This window comes from Moschus berezovskii, chromosome 21, assembly GCF_049115385.1.
Source record: "Moschus berezovskii isolate FMDL1 chromosome 21, NW_MosBer_1.0, whole genome shotgun sequence".
NCBI lineage: Eukaryota > Metazoa > Chordata > Mammalia > Artiodactyla > Moschidae > Moschus > Moschus berezovskii.
This window is the reverse complement of record NC_142480.1, coordinates 16,019,580-16,045,982: the sequence shown is the minus strand read 5'-3', so window position 1 is coordinate 16,045,982 and position 26,403 is coordinate 16,019,580. Positions and strand designations below refer to the sequence as shown.

At 40.6% G+C, this 26,403-nt stretch overlaps 1 pseudogene; it reads right to left on the bottom strand.

The window, feature by feature from the left end:
- Positions 1-769: 769 nt before the first annotated feature.
- The window catches only part of LOC129550090 (14-3-3 protein zeta/delta-like), a 96,687-nt pseudogene continuing 71,053 nt past the window's right edge, over positions 770-26,403 (bottom strand).

Here is a 26,403-nt window from a genome sequence, read left to right as displayed (position 1 = left end):
TAAACCAACTCTATCAATTTTTTCAGATTTTTGATTCATCAGATTGGCAAATTTTTCAAGTTTGCCTCTGTGTAACCTTTTATTCCCTCCTCTGACTTTTACACATCAATGTCCTGGCAATGTGAAGTTTGGATTTTGGCTGTTTATAAGCAACAGAACAGTATGGGCATAAAGGGAATTGTTAGCTTCCCCCACTTAGCAGAGGAGGATTTTTTTTCCATCAAATAACATGCCATTAGGGAGTTTTAGATGACTTCTAATTTTTGATACACTCCATATCCAAATCCCCTAGGAAGATATATACATACATACATACATATATATATATATATATATATATATATATATACTGCATAGTGAAATCTCTATGTGTTATTGATTAGTTCCCTAACATTCACACAAGAGTTATTAAAGCTGGAAGTCTGGACTACCATTTTGATAAGCCTGAGAAAGGAAAAGCCTGGGGTTATGGATCCATAAATGGTTTGTTTGTTTATTTGTTTGCTTATATTTCAGTTACTCCTTTAACTGCTCTAGGTATTGGACATATAGCAGTAAATAAAATAATCAAAAATCACTGCTCTTATGGCATGTGGCACAGACAGCTAGGAATTCACCAAACATTCAGGCTCTTCATTGCCATTGGAGCATAGCTGCCCAACCAGGGGCTACATTCCCCACATGCTATCATCCAGATGTGCTCATCTTACTGGGTATCTTCACTGAAATTGGAATGCAAGTGAAGTCATTCATTTCTGTGCTCTGGCCTTTAAGAAACAGGAATGGTCTCCAGGACGGCCTTAGATAATGACACTAGAAGTGGCAGGGCCTTGAGAACTTGGGTCACTGAGTCAATAGCTGCAGCAAGGAGCCCTCTTGAATCACTGATCATCAAAATCACTGAACACCTACATGAGCCAAACATAAGGTGTGTTACGTGAGCCTACTGAGATCTGGGGGCTTGTGTGTTGGAACAGTTATTGTTACTCTAGCTAACACATAGGGCTTATGCTTAACTGGGAAGGGCTGATGAAAACAAAATAAAGCATCTCTTGTATAATGAAAAGATTAAAGTACTAAGACAAAAATATCCCGTGAAAGGCCATTGCAGGCTGAAGCAATGCCAAGTAGAAAAGTCTCAATTTCAAGCAAGCCAACATACATAAGGAAGAGCTGAAGACCTAAAGGGCTATGAAAGAAGTAGAAGTTAGAGATGATGAAATAGAGGCAATTTTAAATGAGAATAAATAAGGTAGGGTCCTGTGGATTACTATGAGCACTGGGACTTTTACCCAGAATGGAATGGGAAACTTGGGAAGATTTTGAGCATGACCCACCTTGAGTTTCACTGCATTTTCTCTGGCTATTTCATAGGTTAAAGGTAGATGAAGGGAAATAAATTAAGAGATCCTGGGTGAGTGATAATTATGATTTTGATCAGGATAAAATATATAAGACATAGATATATATATAAGATGGAGATATAAGGATTTGTGTCCTAGGTATATATTAAAGGTAGAGCCCTGGTGTGCTGTGATTCATGGGGTCACAAAGAGTCGGTCACGACTGAGCAACTGAACTGAACTGAACTGAACTGAAGATATCAAGGGTGTATAGGGAAAAGAGACATTAAAGATGATATCAAGGTTTTGTCCTGAGAAACTAGAACAGTGAATTTGCCATTTACTGCATTAGAGAATTCTGAGAACTCAGTTCTGGACGTGTTCAGTTTATGCATGTCACATATTTGAGTTGAGGGGACAAGTAGTCAGGTGGTTATGTGAGGCTGGAGGTCAGAGAAGAGATTTGTGCTGAAAGTATTCATTTGGGAGTTGGCAGCTTATATTTAAAGTACTGAATCTTGATGAGAATTCTAAAGAAGGGAGTTTAAATAGAGAAGAGAAGACAAGTAGCAAGCCTTGCGCAATCCCATATTGGAGGTCAAGGAGACGAGAAGGACTCAGCAAAAAGCAATGAAAAGGAAAAGACAAAGAACTGGGGGAAAACCAGACACCATCATGGAAGCCTGGTGGCTCAGAGGTTAAAGCCTCTGCCTCCAATGCGGGAGACCCGGGTTCGATCCCTGGGTCGGGAAGATCCCCTGGAGAAGGAAATGGTAACCCACTCCAGTATTCTTGCCTGGAGAATCCCATGGACGGAGAAGCCTGGTAGGCTACAGTCCACGGGGTCGCAAAGAGTCGGACACGACTGAGCGACTGAACGGAATGGAACGGAACGGCTAAAGGACAAGAATTATCAACTGTGGCCAATGTTGCTAAAATTTCACAACTGAGAAGTGACTACCAGATTGAATAATGTCTGCTGGTAACCTTGATACAATTAACTTATTATGGGAAAAGGAGAGAAAGAAGTTAGAAACAGGAGTATACAATACTCTTTCCAAAAGTGTTACTCTGAAAGGAAAACAGAAGTGAGTAATAGTTGGAGGCAGAAACGAGCAAAGTGGTTTTAGATGGAAAGATAACAGTATGTTTATATGAGGAGGAGAATGACTATTTTCCTCAGCAGAGAGGAAAATAGTTATTGATGTTTCTATATATTTATAATAAAATTAACATGTACGTTTTATAAAATTTGTATAACACACATTTAAATATTACATTTAAAATTGAAAATATACTCACATGCAGCATATTTAATTGCTAATAAGAAGAGTTCAGCTGAGAGGAATATATTAAAGATAAAGGAGAGAAGAGAATACTTAATAGCTTAGTTTCTGAAAGGGCAAAAGAGTATCTAATCCACACTATGGAAACAAATATAAACCTGCCATGTTTACAGGAGAGAAGAAGGAAAGAACAAGTGACAGTCAATTAGAAGGAGAAGAGAGGAAGAGGAAAATGAAGGAGGCAATATCTCATGGTTTCTATTTCTTCTCTCTTCAGAGAAATATAAAAACCATCAACTGAGAGTGATGTGGGAAGGAAAGAGTGAGAGATTTTCATAAAGTACAGAATGTGTGAGATTTTATTTGGGTAAATAGAAAAGTGAAATAACTCAGAGTTGGCTAAGGGCCTGGTTGAGGTTGAAGTTATATAAAAATCATTTGTGCTGTTTAATTCAGCTCTGACTGTGTTGTAGGACAGAGAGTTGGATCCACTTAGGAATGGCAAAAGTATCTTAAAGACTCTTATAATCAGTGGCAAAGAATTTACTTGCCATTGCAGGAGACACAAGAGATGCTGTTTCGATCCCTGGGATGAGATTCCTGGAGGAGATCCCCTGGAGGAGGAAATGGCAACCCACTCTGGGGAATCCCATGGACGGAAGAGCCTGGCACTATAGTCTATAGGGTCACAAAGAGTCAGACACAACTGAACACCTGAGCACATTCTCATGCAAGTGTTTAATAAGATAAAATACATGTTGTGCCTAATACAGTATCCAGTTTATCATAGATATCCTGTAAGTGTTATCACTCAAGAATTCACTCTTGAAATAAATTCTTCAATTCCTAACTTACTAGAAGACTGTCAGGATAGTGGTCTATTGCAAATGATTAAAAAGACTTTAAGGACTACGTCATTTTTTAAACCTTGAATTTACTGTTTATAATTTTTAATTATTATAATTGTAAATCCTAAGAGGTTTTACAATAAATGAAATTCTAATTTATTTTACAATACATGAAAGAACAAGGAAGTCCATTGTTTTACAAGCTTCTACATCAGTGACAACAGCAAATATTTTTTGAGAACTGAATTAAATGAACCCAAGGACCCAATTTGGTCCAAAAGCCAGAATTTTCTTTTATGAAGCCAACAATATTCCAGGAAAAAATTAATAAGAAGAGCAATAGAGACAAAGAGAGAAGAGATAGAGAAGATATTTCTTATTTTCACTTTTATGAATTTTACTCAGGAAGCTAACACCTTTCACAGGGAAATGATATGGAAAATAAAACAATTTTAATACTACAGAGAATAGGTTGCTCTATCAAAATTTTAGTGAATACAAGCTCAGAATCCAAAGAAAAGCAAACCTGAAAATGTACTGTATGTCAGAGTCAATTTTTTTGTTGTTTTTTATGTGTGTCTGTGTGTGTGTGTTAGTCGCTCAGTCATATCCAACTCTTTGTGACCCCATGGACTATAGCCCACCAGGCTCCTCTGTCCATGGGATTCTCCAAGCAAGAATACTGGAGTGAACAGCCATTCCCTTCTCCAGGGGATCTTCTTGACCCAGGAATCAAACCCAGGTCTCCTGCACTGCAGGCAGATTCTTTACAGTCGTAGCCACCAATGTTATGCAAAGTAAAAGTGATGAGAATATTGTACACGAAGACATTTGGATATGGAGAAGTTAATAGTGAAACAGTTGTTAGAAGGAAGATTAGCAGCGGGTTAAACAAATGTTTAAGAAATAATCCTTCTGTAGGTAGTGATAAAAAGAAAACTCAAATTTTCTTGCCTTAAGCTATTTATTTTAGAGAGAGACAAAAACAAGGGCCTAAGAAGGAAACTTCAAGGAAAATTTGTTCTTTCATTTATTCAACCAATAATTACTGAGTACCAGTAACTAAAAGTGCCAGGTGCTGTTCTAGACACTGGGGAACCAAAGATGAATAAGATAATGTTCCAACTCTTACAAGATTTACATTTTAATTGAAGGAAGAGAGAGAATAAGTAACATAAATAAAGATAATTTCAAATAATGATAAGAGTTTTCATGGAAATAATATAAGATGATATGCTATAGAATATCTAGGAGGGTAACATATATTCTATAGCATATGAAACTCTTCATGGAGGAGGAGAAGGGGATGACAGAGGATGAGATGGTTGGATGGCATCACCGACTCAATGGATATGAGTTTGAGTAAACTCCAGGAGTTGGTGACTGGCAGGGAGGCCTGGTGTGCTGCAGTCTATGGGGTCACAGAGTTGGACACGACTGAACAACTGAACTGAACTGAACTGAGGAGGGTAATAGATTACCGCAAAGCATAGCAGTTGAAAACATTCCACATAGACTCTGTGGGTCAAGAATTTGGACCCAGATCAGATGGGTCCTCCAGCTTAGGGTCTCTAACTAGGCCCCAATCCAAGTGGCCTCCAAAGCAGCGACAATCTCCAGGTTCAAATGTGGTGGAATCTGATTCCAGGCTTACTCAGTGGTTGTTAGCAGGATTTAGTTCTCTTTGGGCTAGTAGACAGGATCTCAGTTTTTACCACAGTATGGCTCTTTCCATAGGGCAGCTCACAACATAGCAGCTGGCTTCATCAAAGTCAGACAAAGAGGGAGGAGTAGCAAGAAAGAGGGAGAGACAGAAGTCATTCTTTTACAGCCTTCCATCAGAAACATCTGACATTTTTGTCATATTTTATTTATTAGAAGCCAGTTCTAGGACAGCCTACACACAAATAGGAGGAATTACACAAGAATGTGAATCCCCGAAATCAGGATTCAATCACTGGGAACCATTTAGAACCAGTCTATCCCATAGGGAATCAGAAAGGCTGAAAAGGACATGAAATTGTGATACCATCAGAAAGAGAAATGCAGACCTGAATAATACTGGTGTGAACCCAAATTTAGCTAATCGCCTTCTAAGGAAGAAACTTTTGCATGGTATACAAAGATAGTTGAAAGAGAAAATATACTGCTCAGGTTTCTCCATTTTTTACACAGGCATGTTGTAGCATTGATATTTCCATTTTTGCTCAATATTTATTAAGCACTAATTACCTGTATAGTGAAAATATACTTATTATTTCAGAGATGACAATTTTCTTCTTCATCCCTTTCAATACCAGTTCCTATTCTTTTATCCAAACCTACCTTATGATTATGCAGTGGAAGTGAGAAATAGATTTAAGGGACTAGATCTGATTGATAGAGTGCCTGATGAACTCTGGACGGAGGTTCGTGACATTGTACAGGAGACAGGGGCCAAGACCATCCCCATGGAAAAGAAATGCAAAAGAGCGAAATGGCTGTCTGAGGAGGCCTTACAAATAGCTGTAAAAAGAAGAGAGGCGAAAAGCAAAGGAGAAAAGGAAAGATATAAGCATCTGAATGCAGAGTTCCAAAGAATAGCAAGGAGAGATAAGAAAGCCTTCCTCAGTGATCAATGCAAAGAAATAGAGGAAAACAACAGAATAGGAAAAACAAGAGACCTCTTCAAGAAAATTAGAGATTCCAAGGGAACTTTTCATGCAAAGATGGGCTCGATAAAGGACAGAAATGGTAGGGACCTAACAGAAGCAGAAGATATTAAGAAGAGGTGGCAGGAATACACAGAAGAACTGTACAAAAAAGATCTTCACGACCAAGATAGTCACGATAATGTGATCACTGACCTAGAGCCAGACATCTTGGAATGTGAAGTCAAGTGGGCCTTAGAAAGCATCACTAGGAACAAAGCTAGTGGAGGTGATGGAATTCCAGTTGAGCTATTTCAAGTCTTGAAAGATGATGCTGTGAAAGTGCTGCACTCAATATGCCAGCAGATTTGGAAAACTCAGCAGTGGCCACAGGACTGGAAGAGGTCAGTCTTCATTCCAATCCCAAAGAAAGGCAATGCCAAAGAATGCTCAAACTACCGCACAATTGCACTCATCTCACACGCTAGTAAAGTCATGCTCAAAATTCTCCAAGCCAGGCTTCAGCAGTATGTAAACCGTGAACTCCCAGATGTTCAAGCAGGTTTTAGAAAAGGCAGAGGCACCAGAGATCAAATTGCCAACATCCGCTGGATCATGGAGAAAGCAAGAGAGTTTCAGAAAAACATCTATTTCTGCTTCATTGACTATGCCAAAGCCTTTGACTGTGTGGATCACAATAAACTGTGGAACATTCTGAAAGAGATGGGAATCCCAGACCACCTGACCTGCCTCTTGAGAAACCTGTATGCAGGTCAGGAAGCAACAGTTAGAACCAGTCATGGAACAACAGACTGGTTCCAAATAGGAAAAGGTGTACGTCAAGGTTGTATATTGTCACCTTGCTTATTTAACTTATATGCAGAGTACATCATGAGGAACGCTGGGCTGGAAGAAGCACAAGCTGGAATCAAGATTGCTGGGAGAAATATCAATAACCTCAGATATGCAGATGACACTACCCTTATGGCAGAAAGTGAAGAGGAACTCAAAAGCCTCTTGGTGAAAGTGAAAGAGGAGAGTGAAAAGGTTGGCTTGAAGCTCAACATTCAGAAAACAAAGATCATGGCATCTGGTCCCATCACTTCATGGGAAATAGATGGAAAAACAGTGGAAACAGTGTCAGACTTTGTTTTTTTGGGCTCCAAAATCACTGCAGATGCTGATTGCAGCCATGAAATTAAAAGACGCTTGCTCCTTGGAAGGAAAGTTATGACCAACCTTGATAGTATATTAAAAAGCAGAGACATTACTTTGCCGACCAAGGTCCGTCTAGTCAAGGCAATGGTTTTTCCCGTGGTCATGTATGGATGTGAGAGTTGGACTGTGAAGAAAGCTGATCGCCGAAGAATCGATGCTTTTGAACTGTGGTGTTGGAGAAGACTCTTGAGAGTCCCTTATACTGCAAGGAGATCCAACCAGTCCATTCTAAAGGAGATCAATCCTGGATGTTCATTGGAGGGACTGATGCTAAAGCTGAAACTGCAATACTTTGGCCACCTCATGAGACGAGTTGACTCACTGGAAAAGACTCTGATGCTGGGAAAGGTTGGGGGCGGGAGGAGAAGGGGACGACGGAGAATGAGATGGCTGGATGGCATCACCGATTCTGTGGACATGAGTTTGAGTGAACTCCGGGAGTTGGTGATGGACAGGGAGGCCTGGCGTGCTGTGATTCATGGGGTCGCGGAGAGTCGGACACGACTGAGCGACTGAACTGAACTGACATGCACTTCTCCAAAAACAAAAACTTACTTGATTTGAAACTTTTTAGATTAGCTCTAGTTTAGCCAAACTAGGGTAATGCCAATGCTGCTGCTGCTGCTGCTAAGTCGCTTCAGTCGTGTCCGACTCTGTGCGACCCCATAGACGGCAGCCAACCAGGCTCCGCGGTCCCTGGGATTCTCCAGGCAAGAACACTGGAGTGGGTTGCCATTTCCCTCTCCAATGTGTGAAAGTGAAAAGTGAAAGTGAAGTCGCTCAGTCGTGTCCGACTAGTAGCGACCCCATGGACTGCAGCCCACCAGGCTCCTCTGTCCATGCGATTCTCCAGGCAAGAGCACTGGAGTGGCTTGCCATTGCCTTCTCCGAATCAAAAGGCTGCTGCTGCTGCTAAGTCACTTCAGTCGTGTCCGACTCTGTGTGACCCCATAGACGGAAGCCCACCAGGCTCCCCCATCCCTGGGATTCTCCAGGCAAGAACACTGGAGTGGGTTGCCATTTCCTTCTCCAATCAAAAGGCAAGTGAGCTTAAATGATTTAGAATGCCACAACATCAAAACACTAGAGTCTGCTAAATTCTAGAGTGTTGGCTTTGGGCAGATTATTTAACCTCACTGAGCCTCAGTTTTCTGGTATGTAAAACAGAAAGATAAAAATCATAACATTAATTCCAATTTCAACGGACAGATAAAGATTAACGATGTATGTGCTAGCAATTTGTAAACCATAATATACTGTACATTTTTAGAAAGTTTTAAAGTATTTAATCCAAAGAAATAAAAAAGTGATAAGCTTCTGAAATTATACAGGACTTTTTAAATATTCCACTCATTTCTCTTCTACATAGAAAAATGAGAACATACTGACCCAGTTTTCCTCAATTTGCAATATTCTTAAATGTTACATAAATTCTTTATCTGTAATTCATTGTTTATGCCATGAAGTGCCCACAAACACATAACAACTGGAAATTCTGAAAATTCTTAGAAGATACATTTGCTTACTAAACCACAGTAAAATCAAGCACCATAAAAGAGTTAACATAGGAATGAAAGCAAAGGAGAATATGATATGTGTTGGAAGAAAGAACTATATTAAAATGAGCTCATTTTTATCAGAAGAAAATGGTTCTTATTTTAAAATAGATGTGTGTCCTTTTACAATTACAGAAGCTGAAATATAACTGTAATCTACAACCATAAGGTAAGATTTCCATCTTTATATGACATGAAAAATGTGCCAAGCCAAGACTTTCCCATAAACAAAATTGCTTTCTTCAACTTACACTTTAATGCAAGATATCAATCATAGGGTGGATTTTATTACTCAGAATTTAGCTTTGTTTTTTGACAGATTGCTTGCAGTCAGCTTGAAGTACAATTGTATATCATCCCTATTATATACACATCTGAATTGCTGGACCCTTTTTTTTTTTTTTAAAAAGAGTATTATAAATGGGAAGAAATGTCTGGTGAGACAAAATTAGTTTGACATTGACCATTTTAACTGAATAGTGTGTTTTTGATAACATGTCATTATATATCTACAGTAGGTCTGAGGCTGCAGGCATCATATGACATCAGGGGACAGCAATGTCTCTATTCTATAAAGGACCTCTCTGTTTTGACATCTTTTCCCCCCTTTTACACACCTCCATTTATTAAATCATTCTCATTTTGAATAAAGAGACAGTGTTGATATCAATACAATGCACTGCCTAGACAATATAGTTATAGGATACATATTCATATACAGCAGCGAGACCACCAAAAGTATATATATATAGTAAAAAAAATTAATCTACTGTGGTCTATATGGAGAAATGAATGTAGTAAAAACTACAATGATGTAATTTGTGGCCAAGAGCTCTTACACGCTACAAGTTGTTCTAGTTTAAAGGAAGCTACAATGATCCATTTCATTCACAGCCACCGTGAATTTAGTATTCCTTGGGCACACAAATAAACAACAGCAAAATGTATTAAAATGAAGCTGTAGAGCTTTGAAATGAAGAGTTCACAGCTAAAATTGCCATAAAATTTCCAGTCTATTTCTAGGTAGGAGAAGTATAAAGAATTTCTAGTACTGTCCTTTAAAGGCCAAATGGAGATGGATACTTGCTGAAGTTGTGGCAGATATGCAATCCTACTGGATTCCAGCTACCCATGAATAAGCAGAATACTTAAAAAAACACCTTTTAACTTATTCGTGATGAAAAATGCATGCTGGTTTAAACTGCCTTAGAACTTTAAATGAGCCACTGCAGCACATTCAGCAGCATAGCCCAGTAGTCCTAAAACCACCAAAAGCTACAAAAAATACAAGTTTTAAAAAAAACTTTAACTGAGCCACTTATGAGGCTTTCCTTCTCCTCAACAAAGTGCTTAATTTACAGGGATGCTTTAGTTGTCACAATGCTGCTGTGATTTTTGTTATTGGAAAGAAAGGATAAAAGCCTGATCTCAAAGCAATCAAATTTAACTTGGGATAAGTGACTAAGAACCACCTTCAAATGCTTAGAAGTGGAGATACTTTCAGTTAACTCATCTCTATGTAATCCCTACTTAAACGTACTTATACAGATGAGTCTCATTTTCATGATTTGACTTTAATATTCTTTTAACAACCCCAAAATGAAATAAAAGAGCTGCTAAACACACTTCATTATTGTTTTGAGAAGTCTGGTCTAAACCCTTGCATTGTGAGGCATCATGGGCTTGGTGCCTGCATAATCAAGCGTTCAACTTTTCTTAAGGCCAAACTCTCAACTGTAACTTTCAGTTATGTAGAAATTTGGCTCTGAAGGACAGGTTCAGATTTCCAAAAGCTATCTTTCTTCCCCCTCCTCCAAGTAAAAGTCAAGAAATTATCTCTTTATCTAATTTAGTAAGAAATACATTCTAATTTCACACTCCTTTAAAATTCTGGTCTTTGTGAGAAATTAGTAATAATATAATATTATATGACCCATTATTAGGATAGTGGTCACAGGATAAGGTTTCCACAATAAGCTTATATCCTCAGGTTTCTCCTTGGAAAAGTATTTACATTATTAACTCTTCTTAGTAACATGTCATTGTATTCAATCAACCAGAGCACTGTTATTGTAGTCATTCACTAATGTTTGAAATTATCACATGGTCCCATGATGGTTGCCTGGGTAAGATATGATATAGAGATTATTAAAGTTAGAATCAGTATCTGTCACATATGACATGCTCAGGGAGTACAAAGATTGACTCTACCTTTGGCTTCCCCGGTAGATGGTAAAGAATCCACCTGTAATGCAGGAGACTGGATTCAATTCCTGGGTCAGGAAGATCCCCTGGAGAAGGGAAGAAGGGAATGGCTACCCACTCCAGTATTCTTGCATGGAAAATTTAAAGGACAGAAAAGCCTAGCAGACTTACAGTCTGTGGGGTCACAAAGAGACATGATTGAACAACTAACATTTTCAGTTGCTAACTATAGTGAATAGTTTAACATATTTCTCAGTACCAAATAAATTCACTTCCTCTGTATAGTTTTTTTGGAAAATTTTAAGTATTAGTAGCACATTTACTTGGAAAAGGCAATGGCAAGCCACTCCAGTACTCTTGCCTAGAAAATCCCATGGATGGAGGAGCCTGGTAGGCTGCAGTCCGTGGGGTCGCTAAGGGTCGGACACGACTGAGCGACTTCGCTTTCACTTTTCACTTTCACACATTGGAGAAGGAAATGGCAACCCACTCCAGTGTTCTTGCCTGGAGAATCCCAGGGACGGGGGAGCCTGGTGGGCTTCCATCTATGGGGTCACACAGAGTCGGACATGACTGAAGTGACTTAGCAGCAGCAGCAGCATATTTACTAATATTTCCAACACAGTTCTGAGACTTTTACACATATTTTGGCAGATGCATAAAGGACCCACATCAGTTCAGTTCAGTTCAGTCGCTCAGTCGTGTCCGACTCTCTGCGACCCCATGATTCACAGCACGCCAGGCCTCCCTGTCCATCACCAACTCCCGGAGTTCACTCAAACTCATGTCCACAGAGTCGGTGGTGCCATCCAGCCATCTCATTCTCGGTCATCCCCTTCTCCTCCCGCCCCCAACCTTTCCCAGCATCAGAGTCTTTTCCAGTGAGTCAACTCGTCGCATGAGGTGGCCAAAGTATTCCAGTTTCAGCTTTAGCATCAGTCCTTCCAATGAACACCCAGGATGTCCAGCATTTAGAAGGAACTCAACAGTAATTAAAAACCAGAGATATCACTTTGCCGACAAAGGTCCGTAGAGTCAAAGCTATGGTTTTTCTAGTGTATGATTTTTCTAGTGTATGGTTTTCTAGTGTATGGTTTTTCTAGTGTATGGTTTTTCTAGTGTATGGATGTGACAGTTGAACCATAAAAAAGACCGCATGCAGAAGAATAGATGATTTTGAACTGTGTTGCTAGAGAAGACTCTTGAGAGTCCCTCAGACAGCAAGGAGATCAAACCAGTCAATCCTGAAGGAAATCAACCCTGAATATGCATTGGAAGGATTGATACTGAAACTCCAACATTTTGGCCACCTGATGCGAAGAGCCAACTCATTGGAAAAGACCCTGATACTGGCAAAGATTGAGGGCAAGAGGAGAAGGGGATGACAGAGGATGAAATGGTTGGATGGCATCACTGACTCAATGGACATAAATTTGAGCAAACTCCAGAAGATAGTGAAGAACAGGGAGGCCTGGCATGCTGCAGTTCATGGGGTCACAAACAGTCCAACACAACTTAGCAACTGAATACCAATAGTGATATTTACCATGACTTGCCTACATCACACATTTCAGAGTGTAAACTGACCTGCTTAGAATTACTTGGCTCTGCTGTGAATCATTTACACTCTGCATTGCATAAAGGCACAGCTGCTGCTGCTGCTGCTGCTGCTAAGCCGCTTCAGTCATGTCCTACTCTGTGCGACCCCATAGACGGCAGCCCACTAGGCTCCTCTGTCCCTGGGATTCTCCAGGCAAGAACACTGGAGTGGGTTGACATTTCCTTCTCCAATGCATGAGAGTGAAAAGAGAAAGTGAAACCGCTCAGTCGTGCCTGATTCTTAGTGACCCCAGGGACTGCAGCCTACCAGGCTCCTCTGTCCATGGGATTTTCCAGGCAAGAGTACTGGAGTGGGTTGCCATTGCCTTCTCCAGCATAAAGGCACTACTGAAGTTCAAACTATATAAGCTGAATATAATTACCAATGGCACGTGTGATTAGATTGAACTTGTAATGCTCTGTATTTTGTTTAAGTCTATATAGGACTCACTTGTTTAGAACTATTCTGGTAACAGTTTGGCAGAATTATAATAATGGTAGTCATTTGTACTATTACTCTCAGTTTTCTGAGGAAACTGAAGCCAGGAAAGTTTAAGCTACACGCTCAAGGTCAAGCAAGTATTAAGTAGTAAAATAGAACTTCAAGCTAATACTGCCTGACACCCCAGCCCTGGGACTTAACTACATACTGTGCTGTTTCCTAGTTTTGGAACAACTGATGTAATTTGAAAGACAAAGGCAACCCTTGGAATACGTCCCATAGATGTCATTATTTTAAAAAATTAACTCCAGGGAGCATTAACATCTTCACAGTCTGAAAATTTCCTATCTGAAGGCAAATCCTAATGAGAAATATTGTTAGAGTGGTATCCAGATAGATAAACGTCACTTTTCTTTATCCCCCCTCAGGACCATAATAAATACTAGTAATAAATTCCAACACACTTCCACTGAGCCTCAATGTTTGCCTTAGAATCTGTATCAACACTACACTCCAGACAGCTCCTTGAACAGTAAGAACTTGCATGTAGATGAAATATTTTCCCATTCTGGACTTTGTTCCTCTCATTTTTGTTAATAGACTGGGAGGCATTATTGACCTCCATCCAACTAGGTTTTGTTGTAAGTCTGCTGTTTCCCAGGCACTGTGCTGAATACTAGGACCCCAACAGTAAATGTTAATACTCACCCTCAAGGAACTCACAGGCTATGAGGTAAACAGACTGAAAATGTAAAAATCAACCATTAATGTGTTGTTGAAATCACATAGAAAAAGCATAGATGTACGTAACAGAGTGATGAGGGAAATGAATCAGATATTGGAGTGCAGATGGACACAGGGAACAATTCCAAGGGAAGGCGACAGTAATCTTCAAAAAATAGGTAAGAGCTGGTCAAGAAGAGATCATAAGGGCCAGGTCATCCTAAGTGGAGAAAACAGTATGTAGCAGGTTGCTTATGAGTATACGACAATGCGTAAGACTGGAAAAGTGAACAAAGCCGCATTGCTAGAACCTGTCTTTATCCTGAGAAAGGAAGACATGTAAGTATCTTTAGCAGGTTCATGACAGTATCACTGTTTTGTTATGAAATTCCCTGACTGTGCTGTGATAAATCCACTGGAAGGGAGCAACATTTGACTACAGGACTTCTCTGGGGCTAAAGCTACAATTCTGCAAGTGAACATTTGTGAACTGAAGTAATCACAATGAAAATGATGAGGAGAAGAATGATGAAATACTGAAGAACTGGAAATGGTAGGACTCTGAGATTAACTTGACGTAGTAGAGTGTGAGAACAGGAGAGATCTATGAGGAAACCTAGTTTGAGCAAACTGATGTGTGATGGTTCTAATTAATGAAAACAGGGGACACCAGAGAAGGCAGGGTTTTGAGTGGAAAATGATGAACTCATTCCAGGACAGATCAAGTTTGACATAGTATAATAGTGCTTCCAGATAGAGTCACACGCTTTACAGTTCAAAAGAAAGATCTGAAGCGCAGAGGACAACAGATCTGGTATCTAAGTGATAGTTAAAGGCAGAGGCACAGATACACTCATCTTAGAAAGGTATGTTGAGAACCAATGAAGATTCCTATTTTAAATTGTAGGAGATAATATACTGTGGTTATGGTAATGAGCACTGTGGCCACACTGCCCAGGTTCAAATAATGGTTCCAACAACTTAGGATGTATATAACCTTGAGAAAATGGCTTCACCTCTCCATGCCTCAGTTTCCTCATGGAAATATGCATAATAGAAAGAACCTATTTCATAAGGGTTTTTCTGAAACATTAATACATGTAAAGGCTTAGAACATGTCTGTCACACAGTAAGCAAGTAATAAATGCTAGCTATTGCAATGATAAGGATGAAACAAAAATACAGCCTTTCCCCACTCTTAAGGCTTTTCAATATAGAAGTACAAACATAGCTATAAAGTAAATAATAATTACTGATGTGGGGTGTGTGTGTGCGCGTGTGTGTGTGTTCACTCATGTCTGACTCTTTGTGACCCCCATGTACTGTTGCCCACTGGGTTTCTCTGTCCATGGAATTTTCTTTGAGTTGCCATTTCCTACTTCAGAGAATCTTCCTAGCCCAGGGATCGAACTCATATCTCCTGAGTATCCTGCATTGGCAAATGGATCCTTTACCACTGTACCACCTAGTATCAAAAGAGTGTTACCATCTCAGCTGCTCAGGGAATGCTAGGATGGAAAGAAATGTTGATGAGTAAGCAGAAATAAGGCTATACCTTAAGTGGAACATGGCAATTATTGGGATGAAGAAGATGTACCCAGCATGAATGTTCTAGAAAGGTGTTATTAAATAAAAGACAAATACTACCTGATAAACAATTTTAGGCCACCACTACCCATAAGTGTCTTCTCTTATATGGTATAAAAGATTCACCCCAAGATGAACAAAATCTCAAAAAACATGCCACTTTAAATATAGACTGGCTTTCCTACAGAAGGCAGAGTTCACATTTTTTAGTATGGTTCATATAGATCTAATAAAGAATACTAAACTAGAAGTCTTTAGGAGACATATGCACAAGAGGGAGCACCTAAAATCAAAGCTATTCATAGACAAGGACTTCCCTGGTGGTCCAGTCGTAAGGAGCCCCTGCCAGTGCAGGGGACACAGGTTTGATCCATGGTCCAGGAAGATTCCGCATGCCATAGGTAAACTAAGCCCACATGCCACAGCTACTGAGCCTGGGCCCTAGAACTCATGCTTTGCAAGAGAAGCCGCTGCAATTAGAAGTCTGTGCACCACAACAAGAGAGTGGCCCCCACTCACCTACAACTAGAGAAAGCCCACACATAGCGCCAAAGATACAGCCTAGTCAAAACTGAATAAATACATTTCTTTTAAAAGCTACTTATAGATAAGAGTGGGGAGTTTTGGAAGGTAATAAATAAATGCCCTTTCACAGTAGGTATTCTAGCAAAGATTTGGCTGTGCTTATCAGGAAATTTATAGAGAACTATTCAAATACCAAATTCTTGGTATGATTAGATGATCCTTTATGACCCTTTCCAATCCTAAGATTCTGTGATAAACCAAGTAATTGAAATACTCTTTACCTGTAATACGCATGGAGGAGATTGGGATTACTAAGGGACACTATTACCCCTAGTATCACCACTAACCAGGATCAACACTAACTAGCATATCCCTGAGTAGTATTATCATTAATTTTTCTTCTTTTATTGCACCTCTAACTTTTAAGCAGACGATGAAGAACAATCCTAGATTCTCATAAGAAACCCTATGAAAGAATCCTAAACTTTCTCTCTAAACACATGAAATCTCCATCGATCTCTTTAACAAGTCGTACTGACTGGAATGACTTACTCTAATTTGATTTTACTATATTCTGAAGTTCTCTTAAGCCAGCTGGCAAGTTTTATGCTAATTCTAATTCATTTTATGCATGTTACATGGAAGAATAAGATATGTTTTTGTGGTTTGTTTCTAAAGCAGATCTCTAGTTTTGTTTCCCTCTGTGTCAAAAAAACTGATAGTACTCTAAGCAATTAAAGACGCGACGCGAGAGACGCCGGCCCCGGCGGCGCAGACGCGACGCGAGAGACGCCGGCCCCGGCGCAACGAACCACGCAAAGAGGTGCGGCCGTGAGGAGCTACCCCACGCCTGAGGCCAGGGCCGGTGGCCGAGAGGAGCTACCCCACGTCCAACAGGCGGTGGCTGGGCGGGCGCAGGAGGGCCGAGAGGAGCTACTCCGCGTTCAAGGTCAGGAGGGGCGGCCTTGAGGAGATACCCCTCGTCCAAGGTAAGGTACAGCGGCTGCACTTTGCTGGAGCGGCTGTGAAGAGATTTTCCACGACCAAGGTAAGAGAAACCCAAATAAGACGGTAGGTATTGCTAGGGGGCATCAGAGGGCAGACAAACTGAAATCATAATCACAGGAAACTAGCCGATCTGATCACATGGACCACAGCCGAATGTGGTCCCCTGGAGAAGGGAATGGCAAACCACTTCAGTATACTTGCCTTGAGAACCCCATGAACAGTAACAAAGGGCAAAATGATAGGATACTGAATAAGGAATTCCCCAGGTCGGTAGGTGCCCAGTATGCTACTGGAGCTCAGTGGAGAAATAACTATAGAAGGAATAAAGGGATGGAGCAAAAGCAAAACCAATACCCAGTTGTGGATGTGACCAATGATAGAAACAAGGTCCGGTGCTGTAAAGAGCAATATCGCATAGGAACCTGGATGTTAGGTCCATGAATCAAGGCAAATTGGAAGTGGTCAAACAGGAGATGGCAAGAGTGAACGTCGACATTCTAGGAATCAGTGAATTAAAATGGACTGGAATGGGTGAATTTAACTGGGATGACCATTATATCTACTACTGTGGGCAGGAATCCCTTAGAAGAAATGGAGTAGCCATCATGGTCAACAAAAGAGTCCAAAATGCAGTACTTGGATGCAATCTTAAAAATGACAGGATGATTTCTGTTCGTTTCCAAGGCAAACCATTCAATATTACAGTAATCCAGGCCTATGCCCCAACCAGTAATGCTGAAGAAGCTGAAGTTAATCGGTTCTATGAAGACCTACAAGACCTTTTAGAACTAACACCCAAAAAAGATGTCCTTTTCATTCTAGGGGACTGGAATGCAAAAGTAGGAAGTCAAGAAACACCTGGAGTAACTGGCAAATTTGGCCTTGGAGCATGGAATGAAGCAGGGCAAAGGCTAATAGAGTTTTGTCAAGAGAATGCACTGGTCATAGCAAACACCCTCTTCCAACAACACAAGAGAAGACTCTACACATGGACATCACCAGATGGTCAACACCGAAATCAGATTGATTATATTCTTTGCAACCAAAGATGGAGAAGCTGTATACAGTTAGCGAAAACAAGACCAGGAGCTGACTGTGGCTCAGATCATGAACTCCTTATTGCGAAGTTCAGACTTAAATTGAAGAAAGTCGGGAAAACCACTAGACCATTCAGATATGACCTCAATCAAATCCCTTATGATTATACAGTGGAAGTGAGAAATAGATTTAAGGGACTAGATCTGATTGATAGAGTGCCTGATGAACTCTGGACGGAGGTTCGTGACATTGTACAGGAGACAGGGACCAAGACCATCCCCATGGAAAAGAAATGCAAAAGAGCGAAATGGCTGTCTGAGGAGGCCTTACAAATAGCTGTAAAAAGAAGAGAGGCGAAAAGCAAAGGAGAAAAGGAAAGATATAAGCATCTGAATGCAGAGTTCCAAAGAATAGCAAGGAGAGATAAGAAAGCCTTCCTCAGTGATCAATGCAAAGAAATAGAGGAAAACAACAGAATAGGAAAAACAAGAGACCTCTTCAAGAAAATTAGAGATTCCAAGGGAACATTTCATGCAAAGATGGGCTCGATAAAGGACAGAAATGGTATGGACCTAACAGAAGCAGAAGATATTAAGAAGAGGTGGCAGGAATACACAGAAGAACTGTACAAAAAAGATCTTCATGACCAAGATAGTCACGATAACGTGATCACTGACCTAGAGCCAGACATCTTGGAATGTGAAGTCAAGTGGGCCTTAGAAAGCATCACTACGAACAAAGCTAGTGGAGGTGATGGAATTCCAGTTGAGCTATTTCAAGTCTTGAAAGATGATGCTGTGAAAGTGCTGCACTCAATATGCCAGCAGATTTGGAAAACTCAGCAGTGGCCACAGGACTGGAAGAGGTCAGTCTTAATTCCAATCCCAAAGAAAGGCAATGCCAAAGAATGCTCAAACTACCGCACAATTGCACTCATCTCACACACTAGTAAAGTCATGCTCAAAATTCTCCAAGCCAGGCTTCAGCAGTATGTAAACCGTGAACTCCCAGATGTTCAAGCAGGTTTTAGAAAAGGCAGAGGCACCAGAGATCAAATTGCCAACATCCGCTGGATCATGGAGAAAGCAAGAGAGTTTCAGAAAAACATCTATTTCTGCTTCATTGACTATGCCAAAGCCTTTGACTGTGTGGATCACAATAAACTGTGGAACATTCTGAAAGAGATGGGAATCCCAGACCACCTGACCTGCCTCTTGAGAAACCTGTATGCAGGTCAGGAAGCAACAGTCAGAACTGGACATGGAACAACAGACTGGTTCCAAATAGGAAAAGGTGTACGTCAAGGTTGTATATTGTCACCTTGCTTATTTAACTTATATGCAGAGTACATCATGAGGAACGCTGGGCTGGAAGAAGCACAAGCTGGAATCAAGATTGCTGGGAGAAATATCAATAACCTCAGATATGCAGATGATACTACCCTTATGGCAGAAAGTGAAGAGGAACTCAAAAGCCTCTTGATGAAAGTGAAAGAGGAGAGTGAAAAGGTTGGCTTGAAGCTCAACATTCAGAAAACAAAGATCATGGCATCTGGTCCCATCACTTCATGGGAAATAGATGGAAAAACAGTGGAAACAGTGTCAGGCTTTGTTTTTTTGGGCTCCAAAATCACTGCAGATGCTGATTGCAGCCATGAAATTAAAAGACGCTTGCTCCTTGGAAGGAAAGTTATGACCAACCTTGATAGTATATTAAAAAGCAGAGACATTACTTTGCCAACCAAGGTCCGTCTAGTCAAGGCAATGGTTTTTCCCATGGTCATGTATGGATGTGAGAGTTGGACTGTGAAGAAAGCTGATCGCCGAAGAATCGATGCTTTTGAACTGTGGTGTTGGAGAAGACTCTTGAGAGTCCCTTATACTGCAAGGAGATCCAACCAGTCCATTCTAAAGGAGATCAATCCTGGATGTTCATTGGAGGGACTGATGCTAAAGCTGAAACTGCAATACTTTGGCCACCTCATGCGACGAGTTGACTCACTGGAAAAGACTCTGATGCTGGGAAAGGTTGGGGGCGGGAGGAGAAGGGGACAACGGAGAATGAGATGGCTGGATGGCATCACCGACTCTGTGGACATGAGTTTGAGTGTACTCCGGGAGTTGGTGATGGACAGGGAGGCCTGGCGTGCTGTGATTCATGGGGTCGAGGAGAGTCGGACACGACTGAGCGACCGAAAAAAAAAAAAAAAAGGCACAGCTAATATTTTTGCACGATGACCACTATTCAAGGAAACTGCTCCTCTCTCCCCATAAATTATGTAATTAATCAATCACAGGAATAATCTTTATAGAATATCATACTAATATTTAATTTAAAAAATATTTTATGGACCACCTGTAAAAGAATGAAACTATAGCACTTTCTATCACCATACACAAAAATAAACTCAAAATAGATTAAATATCTAAATATAAGACCAGAAACTACAAAACACCTAGAGGAAAACATAGGCAGAACACTCTCTGACATAAATCACAGCAAGATCCTCTATGACCCACCTACCAGAGTACTGGAAATAAAAACAAAACTAAACAAATGGGACCTAATTAAACATAAAAGTTTTTGCGCAACAAAGGAAACTATAAGCAAGGTGAAAAGGCAACCTTCAGAATGGGAGAAAATAATGGCAAATGAAACAACTGACAGAGAAGGAATTTTCAAAATATACAAGCAGCTCATGAAGCTCAATACCAGAAAAATAAATGACCCAATCAAAAAATGGGCCAAAGAACTAAGACATTTCTCCAAAGACATACAGATGGCTAACAAACACATGAAAATATGCTCAACATCACTCATTTTCAGAGAAATGCAAATCAAAACCACAATGAGGTACCATCTCACACCAGTCAGAATGACTGCCATCAAAAAGTCTACAAACAATAAATGCTGGAGAGGGTATGGAGAAAAGGGAACCCTCTCACACTGTTGGTGGGAATGCAAACTAGTACAGCCACTATGCAGAACGGTGTGGAGATTCCTTAAAAAACTGGAAATAAAACTGCCATACAACCCAGCAATCCCACTGCTGGGCACACACACTGAGGAAGCCAGAATTGAAAGAGACATGTGTTCCCCAGTGCTCACTGCAGCACTGTTTATAATAGCCAGGACGTGGAAGCAACCTAGATGTCCATCAGCAGACGAATGGATAAGAAAGTTGTGGTACATAAAAACAATGGAATATTACTCAGCCATTAAAAAGAACGCATTTGAGTCAGTTCAATGAGGTAGATGAAACTGGAGCCTATTATACAGAGTGAAGTAAGTCAGAAAAGAAACACCAATACAGTATATTAACACATATATTTGGACTTTAGAAAGACGGTAATGACAACCCTGTATTCAAGAGAGCAAAAGAGACACAGATGTAAAGAACAGACTTTTGGATTCTGTGGGAGAAGGCGATGGTGGGATGATTTGAGAAAATAGCATTGAAACACGTATATCACCATACGTGAAATAGATGACCAGTCCAAGTTCAAAGCATGAAGCAGGGCACGCAAAGCTGGTGCACTGGGACAACCCAGAGGGATGGATGGGGAGGGAGGCAGGAGGGGGGCCCAGAACAGGGACACACATGTACACCCATGGCTGATTCATGTCCATGTATGACAAAAACCACCACAATATTATAAAGCAATTAGCCTCCAATTAAAATAAATAAATTTTAAAAATATTTTATGGAAGGATTTTGTGCTAAAATGATAGTGTCTTCCACAGTGTTTTAAGTGCCCTGTTCCCCAGTATGTGTTCAATTCGGTTCAGTTCAGTTCAGTCGCTCAGTCATGTCCGACTCTCCACAACCCCATGAATCACAGCGCCAGGCCTCCCTGTCCATCACCAACTCCCGGAGTTCACTCAAACTCATGTCCACAGAGTCGGTGATGCCATCCAGCCATCTCATTCTCTGTCGTCCCCTTCTTCTCCCGCCCCCAAACTTTCCCAGCATCAGAGTCTTTTCCAGTGAGTCAACTCGTCGCATGAGGTGGCCAAAGTATTGCAGTTTCAGCTTTAGCATCAGTCCCTCCAATGAACACCCAGGATCAAACTCCCTTAGAATGGACTGTTTGGATCTCCTTGCGGCACAAGGAACTCTCAAGAGTCTTCTCCAGCACCACAGTTCAAAAGCATCAATTCTTTGGCGATCAGCTTTCTTCACAGTCCAACTCTCACATCCATACATGACCATGGGAAAAACCATTGCCTTGACTAGATGGACCTTGGTTGGCAAAGTAATGTCTCTGCTTTTTAATATATTATCAAGGTTGGTCATAACTTTCCTTCCAAGGAGTAAGCGTCTTTTAATTTCATGGCTGCAATCAGCATCGCAGTGATTTTGGAGCCTAAAAAAACAAAGTCTGACACTGTTTCCACTGTTTTCCCATCTATTTCCCATGAAGTGATGGGACCAGATGCCATGATCTTTGTTTTCTGAATGTTGAGCTTCAAGCCAACCTTTTCACTCTCCTATTTCACTTTCATCAAGAGGCTTTTGAGTTCTTCTTCACTTTCTGCCATGAGGGTAGTGTCATCTGCATATCTGAGGTTATTGATATTTCTCTCAGCAATCTTGATTCCAGCTTGTGCTTCTTCCAGCCCAGCGTTCCTCATGATGTACTCTGCATATAAGTTAAATAAGCAAGGTGACAATATGCAGCCTTGACGTACTCCTTTTCCTATTTGGAACCAGTCTGTTGTTCCATGTCCAGTTCTGACTGTTGCTTCTTGACCTGCATACAGGTTTCTCAAGAGGCAGGTCAGGTGGTCTGGGATTCCCATCTCTTTCAGAATGTTCCACAGTTTATTGTGATCCACACAGTCAAAGGCTTTGGCATAGTCAATGAAGCAGAAATACATGCTCTTCTGGAACTCTCTTGCTTTCTCCATGATCCTCGGATGTTGACAATTTGATCTCTGGTGCCTCTGCCTTTTCTAAAACCTGCTTGAACATCTGGGAGTTCATGGTTCACATATTGCTGAAGCCTGGCTTGGAGAATTTTGAGCATGACTTTAGCGTGTGAGATGAGTGCAATTGTGCGGTAGTTTGAGCATTCTTTGGCATTGCCTTTCTTTGGGATTGGAATGAAGACTGACCTTTTCCAGTCCTGTGTATCAATCAGATAACTAAGAAGCTGTATTGCTACCTCCACTATAAGGCAGCTTTTTTTAAACGGCAGTTACTACTATGTGTCCAATGAGATACTATTTTATCACTGTTCCCTACTAAAACTAGAAGCCTCCACACAAAGCTTAGTCCTCATCACAGGAGTTCAGAGGTGTCTATTCAAAGTCCCATAAATTTAGAAAGATTCTCAGGTATCAAAATACTGTGTGTGACAGACATGACAGATCCCATTGTGAAGAGTAGGGAACTTAGACTGTACCTCATGGTGGTAATATGGCAATAATATCAGCAGTGCACCCAAGAGTTTTACTAATTGATCTACAATTGACACCATTATTTGCAGCAAGACGAGATGTGGTTTATAAACATAGAATACATAATGCAGTGTTTTTCACAACAGCCATTTCTGTTTCATTAACCAAATTCACAAAGCTTACGTATGGGATGCACATTCTCTATTACATCTTAAATGTGTCCTATGTCAATGAGGGAAAAAAAATCCTTTTTCACCACTCTATAGGCTTTCACTTGTCAACCAAACTAGTTTATGATAAGTTCTCTCTTCTTTCTCTCACTCCCCCTTTCATTTGCTTTGGCTAATACAAGCCTTAATACTCAAAGGATTTGCTGGCTTGTTCATTACCAAGCAAACTAACTACTGAGGCAAAGGGCCTCTAGTATAATAGCCTTTTCAGATTGAAGGACCTGACTGTAGGCAATACTGGAGCTCTATAATATCCTCACTCATGATATTTTATTTAAATTTAATTGGTACCCTATTAACAAAATATACCCAGATCCCTTTGATTTAAATCCTATTTATAACAGAAATTTTCTTATCACCCATCTGGGCAAAAATTTACACCTTTAGAAACAGATTTGACACCCTTAACTGTAGATTTAATTGTGCAAGTTAGGTGCTATCTTCCATCCCCTCTGGCTTCCAGTTGGCTTTGCCCTTGGGAACCATTAGCAGAAAGTTCAGAGATTAGAAAGGAATGATACTGGATGTCTGTCCTACTGGCATTCTCCCTGCAAGTTGCTGTGGATTAGTTGTGTTCCTTTGCCAAGGGGTACAGTTTTGCCAAGAGAATGCACTGGTCATAGCAAACACCCTCTTCCAACAACACATGGACATCACCAGATGGTCAACACCAAAATCAGATTAATTATATTCTTTGCAGCCAAAGATGGAGTAGCTCTATACAGTTAGCAAAAACAAGACCAGGAGCTGACTGTGGCTCAGATCATGAACTCCTTATTGCCAAATTCAGACTTAAATTGAAGAAAGTAGGGAAAACCACTAGACCATTCTAATATGACCTAAATCAAAATCCTTATGATTATACAGTGGAAGTGAGAAATAGATTTAAGGGACTAGATCTGATAGATAGAGTACCTGATGAACTCTGGACAGAGGTTCGTGACATTGTACAGGAGACAGGGACCAAGACCATCCCCATGGAAAAGAAATGCAAAAAAGCAAAATGACTGTCTGAGGAGGCTTTACAAATAGCCGTGAAAAGAAGAGAAGCGAAAAGCAAAGGAGAAAAGGAAAGATATAATCATCTGAATGCAGAGTTCCAAAGAATAGCAAGGAGAGATAAGAAAGTCTTCATCACCAATCAATGCAAAGAAATAGAGGAAAACAACAGAATAGGGAAAACAAGAGATCTCTTCAAGAAAATTCGAGATTCCAAGGGAACATTTCATGCAAAGATGGGCTTGATAAAGGACAGAAATGGTGTGGACCTAACAGAAGCAGAAGATATTAAGAAGAGGTGGCAAGAATACACAGAAGAACTGTACAAAAAAGATCTTCATGACCAAGATAATCACGATAACATGATCACCAACCTAGAGTCAGACAACTTGGAATGTGAAGTCAAGTGGGCCTTAGAAAGCATCACTACGAACAAAGTTAGAGGTGATGGAATTCCAGTTGAGCTATTTCAAATATTGAAAGATGATGCTGTGAAAGTGCTGCACTCAATATGCCAGCAAATTTGGAAAACTCAGCAGTGGCCACAGGACTGGAAAAGGTCAGTCCTCATTACAATCCCAAAGAAAGGCAATGCCAAAGAATGCTCAAACTACCACACAGTTTTACTCATCTCACGTGCTATTAAAGTCATTCTCAAAATTCTCCAAGCCAGGCTTCAGCAATATGTGAACCGTGAACTCCCAGATGTTCAAGCAGGTTTTAGAAAAGGCAGAGGCACCAGAGATCAAATTGGCAACATCCGCTGGATCATGGAGAAAGCAAGAGAGTTCCAGAAGAGCATCTATTTCTGCTTCATTGACTATGCCAAAGCCTTTGACTGTGTGGATCACAATAAACTGTGGAACATTCTGAAAGAGATGGGAATACCAGACCACCTGACCTGCCTCTTGAGAAACCTGTATGCAGGTCATGAAGCAACAGTCAGAACTGTACATGAAACAACAGACTGGTTCCAAATAGGAAAAGGAGTACGTCAAGGCTGTATATTGTCACCTTGCTTATTTAACTTATATGCAGAGTACAACATGAGGAACGCTGGGCTGGAAGAAGAACAAGCTGGAATCAAGATTGCTGGGAGAAATATCAATAACCTCAGATATGCAGATGACACTACCCTTATGGCAGAAAGTGAAGAGGAACTCAAAAGCCTCTTGATGAAAGTGAAAGAGGAGAGTGAAAAGGTTGGCTTGAAGCTCAACATTCAGAAAACAAAGATCATGGCATCTGGTCCCATCACTTCATGGGAAATAGATGGGAAAACAGTGGAAACAGTGTCAGACTTTATTTTTTGGGGCTCCAAAATCACTGCGGATGCTGATTGCAGCCATGAAGTTAAAAGACGCTTACTCCTTGGAAGGAAAGTTATGACCAACCTAGATAGTATATTAAAAAGCAGAGACATTACTTTGCCAACCAAGGTCTGTCTAGTCAAGGCTATGGTTTTTCCAGTGGTCATGTATGGATGTGAAAGTTGGACTGTGAAGAAAGCTGATCGCCAAAGAATTGATGCTTTTGAACTGTGGTGCTGGAGAAGACTCTTGAGAGTCCCTTGGACTGCAAGGAGATCCAACCAGTCCATTCTAAAGGAGATCGATCCTGGGTGTTCATTGGAAGGACTGATGCTAAAGCTGAAACTCCTATACTCTGGCCACCTCATGCGATGAGTTGACTCACTGGAAAAGACTCTGATGTTGGGAAGGATTGGGGGCAGGAGGAGAAGGGGACGACAGAGAATGAGATGG